The sequence below is a fragment of the Zingiber officinale genome, chromosome 5B, assembly GCF_018446385.1.
Source record: "Zingiber officinale cultivar Zhangliang chromosome 5B, Zo_v1.1, whole genome shotgun sequence".
In the NCBI taxonomy this organism is placed as follows: Eukaryota; Viridiplantae; Streptophyta; class Magnoliopsida; order Zingiberales; family Zingiberaceae; genus Zingiber; species Zingiber officinale.
Genome location: NC_055995.1, coordinates 14,161,311 through 14,174,479, shown reverse-complemented (window position 1 = coordinate 14,174,479; position 13,169 = coordinate 14,161,311).

The following is a 13,169-nucleotide window of genomic DNA, read 5'->3' as shown; positions in this document are numbered from 1 at the left end:
TTCACTATTATAATTTTGTAGTTGCCTAATTACACCGATCAATGGCAAAATCATAGCTAAATCAGTTCAGTGTTTGAGATGGGGACAAGCAGAAGATATATTTTAGAAAATAAAAGATGCCTTTTAGTAAATATTTGTTAAACTAAGTGGGTAAATCGCCCACTACTATGAGTTTGAGAGTTCGAGGATGAACTTTTAATTTAAGTTTAGTAGAAGAGTTTAATATTAAAAAATTTTAGCACGGGCTTTTGTATCTAATAAATTTATATATATCTGATGGTACCGGGTTAATCCTTGAGTGGTCGGTCTTATTTCTCGATTGGTCGGACTCAATTCCTAAATACTTGGCATTGCCTAACATTAAAGAGTCGTATCTAGATACGCATCCGAGAGCATTACATTTTCATTTCTCAAACACTAAAGATTCGTCTCCGGATAGACATCCTTGAGCATTAAGGGTTGGTCTTCAAATTGGCTCCCCGGCTGAGCACTAGGTTTTTGGAGGTAGTTGATGTCTCCAAGCACTCGGAGGCTCCCAAGCACCCAGATTCCTAAAGCATTTAATATGTGATTGTTGGGGTTTATATTATAAACTTAGTTTCTATATGAATATCTGTTTTGAAATAGAAATCACTTTAGTCAAATATTTACATTTTATATATATATATATATATATATATAGTTATCCATTTAATTTATATTGTAGATAACATGGTGCGTGGTGCCACACAGAAGATCATGTTATCGGTTCCTTATAAATTATAAATAGTAGCTCACAACCAAGATGGGTTGGGACAAATCATTGGAACGGTTGTAGTGCAATTTGGTATTAATCTGTCTTAACTATAAAATTACACTATTACATTATGTATATATTGAGCAGGACCGTTTGAGATTGTTTGATTTGTACTGACTAAATAAAAGAACAAAACCTCTATTATTATGGATGTGCGCCCTCTTAATCCCTATATAATAACAAGCACGTATACTTAGTATTTATTTCTTTAACTTATCAATGGGTGAGATTTATTCGTTAAATCAATATGCCCGATGAGTTGGGAAATAGTACTGTTTATATAGCGTGTTATTGATTATAGAAGGAATCTGTGTCCTAATTATTTAGACTGATAATGTCCCCTTGAGGAGCTCATAAGAATTATCATGTAAACCCTGCAGGTGGACTTAGTCCGACATGATAATAAAGTTGAGTGGTACTACTCTTGAAATCATATGTTAATTAATTGAGTTGTCAATAACTCATTTAATTAATGGACATATGATATCTTAAACACAGAGAGATTAACACACTCATGATAAGAAAGAACTCATATTGTAATATGGGATTGGTGCGGTAATTCAATAATAACCCTTTAGTGGTATGAGTTATTATTGATGGACTTGAGTTGAGTGTTCGGGTCGAACACAGGAAGCCTAAGCCCATCAGGAGGCCTAAACCAATTCCCCCTCTAGGTCCTTATTGTAGCATCTATATAAAGCCTCGCATCCACCCATCCATGAGTCGTCATCGTTGTTGTTGTTTTTGGTGAGCCTCCTCCTTTCCTAGGGCCGGCGGCACCACCTCCTCCTCCTAGGGCCGGCGCCACCTCCTCCTCCTAGGGTCGGCGCCACCTCCTCTTCTCCTTGCTAGGGCCGGCGCCACCTTCTTCTCCTTGCTAGGGGTCGGCGCCTCTTCTCCTTGCTAGGGGCCGGCGACCCTTGCTTAGCATCCTTTGTGGACGGTGGCTTGGAAAAGAAGAAGAAGAGGAGAAGGTGCCTCATCCTAGAGCTTCTCTTGGTGGTCGGAGATTTGGAAACAAATAAGAGAAGGGTGTTTGTTATCTTGGTAGATCGTCGCCCACACGACATCCAAGAAGAGGAGAGGAATACAGCAGAAGATCGAGAGGTCTTTAGCTACAAAGAAAAGGTACAACTAGTTTTTTGATTTCGCTGCATAATTAGTTTAATTTTCTTTGTATCGATTTTGAATACCAACACAAGAGACCAACGATCTTATACTTCGATCAAGGTGTGCTTTGATCCGTCAAGAACTTGCTTGATTGATCAAATACATGTCTGATCGAGCATGCAGGTTGCTAGGAAAAGTTCTGTACTTGTACCATTTTTGTACAGGGAAATTGAAACAGAACGAAATTTCAACGCCTTCAGTGATGTGGTGGATAATGAAGCCTTCACATGGCAAGATCAAGTCAGAAGTTAAGCCACTCGGTCAAAAGTCAAGTCAAGGTGTAAGTCAAAAATATCGGATCAAGTTAGGATAGTTGAAGTCTAAAAACTCCGACCCAAGAGAGCCATGCCCCTCTAGTCTAGTTCACCCGGCTCCCTCAGCTCGTGCCACCCGACTCCTCCAATCTAGTTCACCTGATCCCCTCCAGTTCGGTTCACTTGACTCCCTCAGCTTTGTTACCTGGGCTCCCTCAACTTGGCCACTCTCGACCCCTTTAATCCTACATGTGCTAGAGCTCCTCAGGATTAAGAGGATAATATGGGTATCGAGAAAAGTGGAGAACGTGGAGGGACGGAGGACGTGAATAGTAGAGTGGGGGCTTACGTGGCAACTCAGGATGCGAATGTGGGTCAAGGTATAAAAGCAGGCTCACCTCAGCAGATGCAGGTACATGCACACATACACATCCAAACCCTTTTATACTATTGTCTCTGTTTTCCCCTCCAAGTAGCTTATGTGCTAACTTGATCATAGAAGTAGTCATATTAAGTCCAACCTCAATGCCAATTCTAACCTCTGGCTAAAGTGTTCATAGTTGCTCTTCGTTGACTCACTCGACCGTAATCTTTGATAGGCAAAAATTTGTGTAATCTATGGGAAATGTTTGATTTGAGATCCTAAGATGATGAAAACTGGGAGAACTAATGAAGACCAACAGATTGTGAGCAATAGAGCTAGGGAGGAGACTGCACCATGACGAGAGGAGATTTTCAGCGACTCATTGATCAAGCTATATAAGAAATCTTACTGAGGCTCCCGTCGATGCATCTAGCCCTTGAAGGATCAAGGACAAAACAAATTGGTAGAAATTTTTTTTGCGTCGTTTCTATTGAATTAGAAAACTATATAAAGAATACAAATGTTTAAATATGGAAACTAAACTAAATCTGGAAATTAAACTATATATTATAAGAAATTTATAGCAGAATATAAATTGTTATAATGATAATATTTATAATTTCAAAAACCAAATCACAATCAGACCTCTGTATCTGATTCACCAATATGCCCTCACAAGATGGAGTTTCGAGAGGAGAGACCAATCTTGGTCATTAACTATTAGAAGCGTATGCAGGGTGAGAGCATATGCTAGTTGATCCTCAGAACACATGTGTAAATCGGAGATCACCATTTTAAACTTGTTCATGAATGAAATGATAGTCGAGAGCCATATGCTTCATACAAGAGTGGAACACCGGATTGGAGCAGAGATTGGTGGCACCTACATTGCTACAGTAAATGACTGGTTTTGGGGAGGAAGAGAAGCCAAGCTCACCAAGAAGGGCAGACAACTAGCATAGTTCAGTTGATGTGGACATGACAGAGCGATACTCTTCATCAGTAGAGGATCGAGCATCAATGCGTTGTTTCTTCAAGCTTTAGAAAATTGGATTTCATCCAAGATATACAATCGTGCTAGTGGAAGTAAAGCCATCTTTATTTCCAGCCTAGTCTGCATTTCAGAAGGCATGTAGAGCAAGAGACAATTGACGATGAAGTAAAATACCTTAATCAATGGTGACACATAAGTATCTTAAAATGCATTTGACAACATTCCAATGCTCATTAGTAAGATGATGCATGAACTAAAATAGCTTGTTAACTACATAAGCAATGTCAGGATGAGTAAGAGATAAGTACTGAAAGCTACCTATTGTAGTACAATACTCAGACGGATTAAATAGGGTTGTGCCATGACGAAGTGTAAGGGTAGGCGTGGTAGGTAGTGGTATGGAAACTGGACAAGCATCTATCATCTTGGATTGAGCAAGAAGGTCAGAAATGTAACAATGTTGAAAAAGTAACAAACCCAATGGATGAGGGAGTACTTCGACACCAAAAAAATAAGTCAAGGTGTCAAGATCCTTAAGAGAGAACTGCCTGGCTAGTAGATCAATGAAATGTTGAACAACTCTTATGTCATTTCCAGTGATGATGATGATATTGTCAACATGCACAAGAAGATATAACATGAAACTTGTACAGTTGATGCTAAAGAGCGAAGTATCTATAGTGGAATTGCAAAAGCCAAAAGTGATGAGAAACTCACATAATTCATTGTACCAAGCATGAGGAGCTTGTTTGAGTCCATAGATAACCTTTCTTAATTTGAAAAATGTTGAGGATAATATTATCAATGAAACCTGATGGTTGCTTCATATAGGCATCCTTTGTCAGGGTATATTAAAGAAAGGCATTATTAACATTAAGTTGGAGGATGTACGTTGTGGCTGACAGCAAGAGAGAGAATAAGGTAATCTGTAGTTGATTTGACAACAGGGCTAAATGTATCATGATAGTCAACGCCCAGTCACTTGTGAAAACTGTTGACTGGGCGTTGACTATCATGAGTCATAAATATATTCGTTAAATAAAGCTCGAGCTCGGCTCGATTAAACGAGTCAAACTCAAACATTCAAGAGTTCGGCTCGACTCGGCTCGATTACACCCCTAGAGACTTATACTTTGACATCTTAAGCAATTATCTCATTGAGGTGTGGACCCGGGATGATTGGGTATAAGTTAAAGTGTCCGAAGGTGTTTGGATAGCCCATAGAGGATTTATCGCTCATTGCGAGGAGACGTATACCCTATAACCACTCGTTAAGATTATTACTCAAAGTCTTTGGCAAAAGCATCACATGTTAAGAGTGAGAGACTCTTGTACACATGTACGAGTAATTTGAATCTGCAGAATGAGAAAGTATTACTTGGGTTAGGTGTGACGTAGTGAGCCTAGTGGGGACAAGACACATATACCATGTCCTGAACCAAGTGGGTATAAGACGAGTGAAATGAACGAGGCACGACTCACTGTAGTTGCTGAAGGGTTTAGAATTAATTCTAGGATCAACTATAATTTTTTGGCTAATTGAGGATCATGATGTACTACTAGGTGTCACTCATGATCGTTCTATAATTAAGTAATTAATTATGGATGACTAAGATAAACTGAGAACCTATTAGGTCACACACACTAACGAGTCTTTAAAAGACGTAGAACAAGTTAAAGAATATGATTCTTAGATCAAGAGATAAATGTTTGATTGAACCATACATAAGACAAATATGAAAATATTTGTCGCAATGGAAGCACGGATGAGTCACATCTCTTATGGAAGAGTTGGACCATATTTGGTTTAATCATGAATTAGTCATGAACTAACTTGGTTTAGTTGTGAACCAAACCAAGTGGTTAATAAGCTAATTTTTAGTTAAGAGATAATGAGTTAGATTTGAGTTTTCTAATCCAACTCATTAATGAGGGCTATATATTGATATGGTTGAGAGAAAATTATACACATGAGATCATTAATTAGCTTGTAAGGTTTTTGGAAAATCTTAACCCAATTTCTCTTCTCCTCTCCCTCTCCCCTCTCTCTTTGTCGCCGCCAACAAGGGGAAGCCTTTCCCCTTGTTGCCATGACCACCATAAGGGAGAAAACTCTCCCTAGTGTACTTCTCTCACTCTTCCTCTTGATCCCTTTTCTTCTCTCATGGCTAGTAACTTCCGAAGGAGAGGCTTGTACTCAAAGAGTTGTCTTAAAGAGCTCAGCATGGATACGAATAGAGGCGAGGTTCAATAACATCACTACGGTTGATGCCCTTCTTGTTACAGGTCATCCGTAAGGTACACCTAGCGTAAATTTACTTTTCGTAAAAATTTAATTATGCGATCATGTTTGGCATGTTGTATCCTTGTATGCATGTGGTGCGTGTGATGTAATAATTTAGGACTTATTATTGTTTTATTTTCCGCTGCACATGTTTACGAAATATGTTTTTAGCACACATCATATCGAACATATCCTAACAGTGGTATCAGAGCCTGATCATGCTTCGATATGATCGTAAAATTATTTTATGGTTCATAATTTTTGTTGTAATTAATTTTAGAATTTTTTAAAAAATTATTAAGATTTTTCTATTTTTGAAAAGTTTCCTAAATTGTTAGGAAATTATATTTTTAGAAAGTTTTTGATATAATTTTGAAAAATTAAATTTAGAAATATTCTGTTAATTTAGAAATTATCATTTTTAGAATTTTTTGAAATTTTAAGAAATATTCTATTTTTGAAAATTTTCCTAATTTGTTAGGTAATACCAAATATGGAAAGATTCTGAAATTTTTTTAAAAAAAAATCCAAATCTGAGATATTTTAAATTAAATTATAGAATTAATCTTTTCTATAATTTTTGTGTGAGATACGGCAAAATAAAATAACCTGATTTATGGGACTTTTTAGGTATTTTTCTGGAATTATTTGGAGGTGGTATGGAGGAGTTCAAGGGGATAAAATGTTTAAGTCTAATAAGGTAACAGAAGTTATCATTTGAAAGGGGCTTAAAAGGGGATTTATGCTAAGTGGAGAAATCAAACCCTACTAATTATCCAGAAGCTACAGTAGCCCTAAGTTATCGCCGTCTCTTTTCCTTTTTTCCCCTTTCGCCCGATCTCCGCCAACCCTACCTCGCGACGGCGCCTCCACCCCCGAGCTCACGGCGACATGAATCCGTCGGTCGGCGAAACCTCCTAGGCCTCTAACCCTCGACGACAGCGTCACCAGAGCTTCTTCCTCTCCTCGAATTTCAGCTGCACACGGGGAATCTTCAGTTGAGAGGAGCAAATCTGAGCTCCGGTGACTCCGAGGGTGGTAACGCCTGTTCCAGAGCTTGATAGGGACGAGGACTTATACCTCAGGCAGTTTCCTCATCTTCCTGAGGCTGGAGCCGAGTGGATCGGGTCGGGTTTCTCTCCGCCGATTGTGGAGGTCTTCGGCAGCAAGGTAAGTGAGGTATTGTGTACGATTAGAGTTCTTTGGATACAGAAGATCTGCGATTTGATGTCAGGTTGGGAGTATCGACTGATTGGTTTGGGAGTTGGCAGGGGGATCACTGTGAAGGCTCGGCCAAGGACCTTTAGCAGCAAGTTATCACCGGCGGGTCTCCACAACAGTGTATTCCCAGCTTCGATTCATTAGGTGAGGCATCTTTAGTATTGGTTACAAATCTGTAGTGTTGATGTTGGGTTTTGGCAGTGAGCATGTGTTTATTGAGTTGATTTCGTATGTGTGTAGCCCTGTAGAGGCTCTATGATTGATTTGTGACAGTAGACAGTGCCACTGTACGGTGCCAGCAATATCTTCAGCAGTGGGATTTTCCGGCCGTGAGTCACTGGGTAAGTCACCTTTAGCTTCGATTGTAAGCCTGAAGTTTAAAGTGTTAGATTTCAGTAGGGATTTGGTGTTGATTGAAGTGATTATGTATGGTTGTGGATTTGGGCGTGGTACTGATTAGAGGCATTTCTAATGTCCTTGCTTCGAAGAGGGTGGGGTGCTGGATCTGTGGCAGTATACTCCACTGGTGAGCAATTTGTCAGCAGCTTCACTGTCGAACAGAGGGTTAACAGAAGGAATTAATGCTCTAAGGAAAGATCTTGGAATATAGATACATGTTGTAGAATTGACTATAATTGCTCGGTAGTGATTGGAAGTTAAATGCATGATTTGGGAATTCTTGTTGACATAGTTTCAGTTGGGAATTGTTTGATCTGAAGACATAAACTAGGGTTTTGGTTTAGGTTGTGCAAATCAGTGCGGTTTCGTTTGGATAATGACTGGAACTCGGATTTAAATTTGCATGCCTTGTACACTAGTTTAGTTATTCTGTTTCCTATGTATATAGTTAAAAATTGATACGTTGACACAGGACTTTGATCGAGGCGGGTGTCGTGATGAAACTGGCGTTGGATTCAACCTACATTTAGAGGCGGGTACTTTTTACTTGTTTCTTTAGTTATTGTTCTTGGTGCATGAGTAGCCCAGATAAAGTAGTGTTTATCTTGACTCCACTCATTTTATTTCTTGTGCTTGATACTTTACCCACTCAATCTTCGAGATGCTCACCTTCATATCTATACAGTCTCCCGTTGTTATTCTTGATAACTAGCAGATACTATATTACTAGGTATCAGATACCAGATACCAGATACCAGATGCCAGACATTAGATATTAGGTATTGGATATATAGACACCTGATACCATGTTTACATGCTTTGGTTGCTGTTTATTTACACACCTTACTGAGCCTGCTGGCTTCATGTAGCATACCTGTTTCTGTTTATATATATATGATGACTGTTGCATTATTCGCATCATGTCATTGCATGCATTGCCGACGATCCTGTCTCCCTTGTGGTTGAGGCGGTTGTTGGCTTGGGTCGCACGCTCGGCCACTCATGGGTAGTGGTAGCTTGGAGCGTGCCGCATGTCCTGTCATGCCCCCCACTCGCACACTCATGGGTAGTGTCTGCTGGAGTCGCGAGCAGCAGGGACCCTCGTCGCAGACGTAGCTATTCAGCTACCATGCAATTGTCCCCTCGGCCACTTGAGAGTAGTGGTAGCTGGAGTGATGTATAGTTTGTCATTGTCCCGGCCTCTCGTCCATACTGGGGTCATGGACTTGAGGGGTGGGCGGGAGTGACCATCCGTGCATACGCTACTTTTTGATATACCTGCTTATGCTGTTTATGCTTACTTATGCAGTTCTGTTATCACATACCTGTTATATATGCTTGGGCACTGATTTCTATTACAGTATACTCTATATGTGATTCTGGTAGTTATGAGCAGTACTGTAGCAGTTTATGTTATCTCAGACCTTACACTGTTAGCCTAGGATATGATTTCAGGTATGGATATATACTTTGTTTACCCAGTATTATCTGCTATTTATCTTTCCGAGACTGTATCCTTTTGTATTCCTGTTCTTTATGATACTCATGCACTGTCTATTCTATTACCCGCTGAGTCTTTATACTCACCACCCACATTGGTAATTTCACCAGGTAGCTGATAGCGATGCTAGTACACTTGGAGGAGGATCCCGACTGCCGGTCCCACGTCGCTTCCGAGGACGGTTTTATGATTTTGGTTTTCATTTTATTGTGAGTTAAACCTTTGAATTTAGCATTGTAATAATTGGGCTGTGGACTTGTTATTTTGTATTTGGGTTGTTTTGTCGAGGAGTCAAGCCGGGCCGGCTCGCGGTGAGTTTTCGTTACTTTATACTTATTACTGTTGTTTTTCGTTGTGTTTGATTTTCCAGCCGTGTGGGCTGCATATTATCTGCGTGGTTGTGATTTAATTTGCATATGTATTATCTGTTGGTGATGTATACCGGTTTCATTTGTCACTGCTACAGGGGAGGTGCTGTCCGATTTTTGTCGGACAACCTTACTCTCGGGGCGTGACATTTTGAATTTATTAAAATATTCTATTTTTGGAAAGTTTCCTAAATTGTTAGGAAATGGAAAGATTTAAAAATCATAAAAAAATTGAATTTGAGATATTCTAAATTAAATTATAGAATTAATATTTTCTAGAATTTTCGGATTTCTTAAAATATTTCATTTTTAGAAAGTTTCCTAAATTGTGAGGAAATATCAAATTTGGAAAGATTTTAAAAATCACAAAAAATCCGGATTTGAATCATTTTGTAATAAATTAAGAAATATTAATTATTTATTTCTTAAATGGTTAGGAAATTAATTTGGAAATTTGTTTACAAAATAATTAAAGATTCTAGATGAGATATGTTAATTAAATTTGAAAATTGGTTTCCTAATTTGATTAGATAAATCTTAATTTATTAAAATCAGATTTATAACATATTTTTATTTCCAAAATAGAATTATAACATATGTAAATTTATGCCAGGAACATACCATATTATATGTCATGTAGATGCATTAATTATGACATGATTAGATTTTGTCATGCGTGTGATATGATTAGATCTTACCATATGTATGATGTGTCATGCTATGTCATGCGTGTGATGTATCATGTCATCATTTATGTCATGCGTGCGACGTGCCATGTTATCATTTATGTCATGCATGCAATGTCATGTAGATAGAATTTTGCATGATGTTGATGAGACCTAAATCCTTTACTCAATATTAAAACCTACACCTTCCGTTAATATGGTAAAAATCAGAGTTTAAGTTCTTGTTTAAGTTGTTGGCCAAAGTCAAGCTCAACTTGAAATTAAACATGTTCAAACCATAGAGATGCAATCTCATGATTAACTTGTTGGTTTTAAACTTGAAGCGTTGATTTGCTGTTCCAAAGCCATGATAAATGTGGATAGAGGTGAAGTTGGGTGATGTGTATTTGATGTATACTTATTAATGTGTTAACAACCCGATATTTACGTGAAGATCAATTAGTTGCTAGCATAATGTGATAGTTGCATATAAGTGATATGCAATCGGTAAATATGTTATCTACCGCTATAGCTAAGAATGATTTGTTGGCCAAAGTCAAGATTATTCTTATCTATGGTGGATATCAATCCACTTGGAGAAAACCTACCATCTCCCGAATTCAAAATAAAGGTATTTAAATTTGATAAATAAACGGGCTTTTATATAAATTGTTTACATAAATAAAATCATGTCTCTTATACATTCTCGTTTTTGTATTTCTAGGTTAATTATTTAATTATGACTTCTGTTAATCTGTGTTTGATTTTGGACTCGAACAAACTGACTGGGTTGAACTTCTTAGACTAGTTTCAAAATTTGAGAATTGTTCTTAAAGCTGAGAAGCTAGCTTATGTCCTTGATCAGCCTCTTCCCACCAATCTTGATGCTAATGCAACTATGGACCAACTGTTGGTCCTTCAGAAATATAAGGATGATTCTGTACTTACTAGTTGTATCATGCTGGCTGCTATGACTCCTGAATTACAAAAATAGCATGAGCATTTGGATGCTTATGATATTGTCTATCATCTTCGTGAGCTATTTAATGAGCAAGCTAGATCTGAAAGGTTCGAGGTCTCCAAGCTTCTCTTTTGCTCAAAGATGTAGGAGGGTTCATCTGCAGTACAATACGTATTAAAGATAAGCGGCTACATAGAGCGTTTAGCATCACTCGGTTTTACGATGGATCATGAGTTAAGTATTGACTTAATTTTACATAGTTTACCGAAAAGTCATTCATAATTTGTGATGAACTATCAGATGAATAATTTGGAATTGACCATCTCCGTGATAATAAATATGCTCAAGACTGCGGAGCCTTCTATTAAGGGTGAACATAAAATTGTGATGTTAGTAGACTCCTCCAAGAAAGGTTCTAAGAGGAAGCCAAAACATCAGGCTAAAGGGAAGAGCAAAAAGGCCAAGACAGTAGAATCAACACAAAAGGGCGTATACCATCATTGTGGCAAGATAGGACACTGGCGAAGAAACTGCGAGATCTATCTTGAGTCCGTGAAGAAGAATAGGGCATTCAATGCCCCATCCTCTTCAAGTATTTTTGTTATTAATTGTCATGTTATTTCCCCAGACACTTGGATATTGGATACTGGGTGCGACTCACATATATGTAATGACATACAGGGGCTCAGGAATAGCAGAAGACTCGTCAAGGGAGAAACAACTCTGTGAGTTGGGAATAAAGCAAAGGTTGCTACAGTCGCCATCGAAATATATTTGTTAAAACTTCCTAATGGACTTGTCTTAGAACTATATAATAATTATTTTGTTCTAGCATTAATAAAAATTATTGTTTCTATTTCTTTCTTAAATAGAAAAGGTTTCTATTTAATTTTTAGTAACAATTGTTATTATATAACCTTAAATGGCATTCTTTATAGCACCGGAACTTTATGCAATGACATCTATGCATTAGATATATCTAGTGACGTACTCAATATCGAAAAGAGCAATAAACGCGTCCGAATAGATAATCAATTAATCTCTTATTTGTGGCATTGTTGCCTTAACCATATAAGCAAGAAACACATGTCCGAATTGCAAAAGATTACAATTCTTGAATCATTTGAATTAGATACATTTGATACATGTGATTCATGTTTAAAAGGCAAGATGACAAAGTTACTTTTTCCTCGAAAGGGTGAATGAGTTGATGAGTTACTTGGGCTTGTACATACCGATGTATATGAACCAATGACAACTCATGCATTAGGAGGTTATAGCTACTTCATTACTTTCATTATCTTATTTGAAGATATGAGGATGTCTTACTTATGTGAAGATGACTATATTAGACAAGTTGGATGCCAAGTCTAATAAGTGTTTATTTATTGGATACCCTAAGGAAACTAAGTGTTACCAATTCTATCACCTCTTGGAACAAAAGATGTTTGTTTCAAAACATGCTACCTCCCTAGAGAAAGAATTTCTTTTATAGGAAGTAAGTGGGAGTATGGTTAAACTTGATGAAGTTCAAGAGACTTTAATAAACACTAATGAGATGCCTAGTCAAGAACCACAATCGATTATGATACAACCTCCTTATAGATCAAGTAGGGCACACAATATTTCTGAAAGATATGAATCTCTTATAAGAGAATTGAATGATGTGTTACTCATTGAGGATAAGGAACCTACTGATTATGAAGAGGTTCTGAATAGTTCAAAAAAGGACAAGTGACTTATAGCCATGAAGTCATAAATGGATTTTATGTACGAAAACAAAGTTTGGAACTTGGTGGACCTACCTGAAGGCATTACGCAAATGAGTTTTCAAGAAGAAAATCGACATGGATGGTAATATTATTACTTACAAGGCAAGGTCGGTGGCGAAAGACTATCATTAAAGGTAGGACATTAACTATGATGAAACTTTCTCACTCATGACCATTCTTAAATCCATTCAGATACTCCTGGCTATATCAACTCATCATGATTATGAGATATAATAGATGAATGTGAAAACATCTTTCCTTAATGGAAATTTGCTCGAGGATGTGTATATGACACAACATGAAGGCTTCATATTTGTCAACAAGAATAAAGTATGCAAGCTTCAACGGTCCATTTATGGACTAAAACAAACATCCAGGAGTTGGAATATCCATTTTGATGAGGCGATCAAACAATTTAAT